The sequence below is a fragment of the Grammomys surdaster genome, unplaced genomic scaffold (genome assembly GCF_004785775.1).
Source record: "Grammomys surdaster isolate TR1022 unplaced genomic scaffold, NIH_TR_1.0 167, whole genome shotgun sequence".
Taxonomy (NCBI): Eukaryota; Metazoa; Chordata; class Mammalia; order Rodentia; family Muridae; genus Grammomys; species Grammomys surdaster.
This window is the reverse complement of record NW_021604615.1, coordinates 8531977-8532303: the sequence shown is the minus strand read 5'-3', so window position 1 is coordinate 8532303 and position 327 is coordinate 8531977.

Here is a 327-nt window from a genome sequence, read left to right as displayed (position 1 = left end):
CCTTGGTTCCAGAGTGCTAGGATTTCTCGTGTACACCGTCATGGCTGGCTCATGCGTGCCTCGTTAAACCCATAAGCTTTGTTCCAGTGTCTAAGCTCTCAACTGTTGTATAAAGAAAAGTAATAGTCCGAAGGGCATGGAGAGATTGGCATGTTGGTTAAAAGTGCACATTGCTCTTGCAAAGAAATTCAGTTCCCAGCACCCACTTCAGGCAGGGCACGATGGCCTGTAACTACAGCTTCAGGGGATCCAAAGTGCTCTGCAGGCACCCAAACACTCATGTGAACAGATAGACTGACACACAGAGAGAGAGAGAGAGAGAGAGAG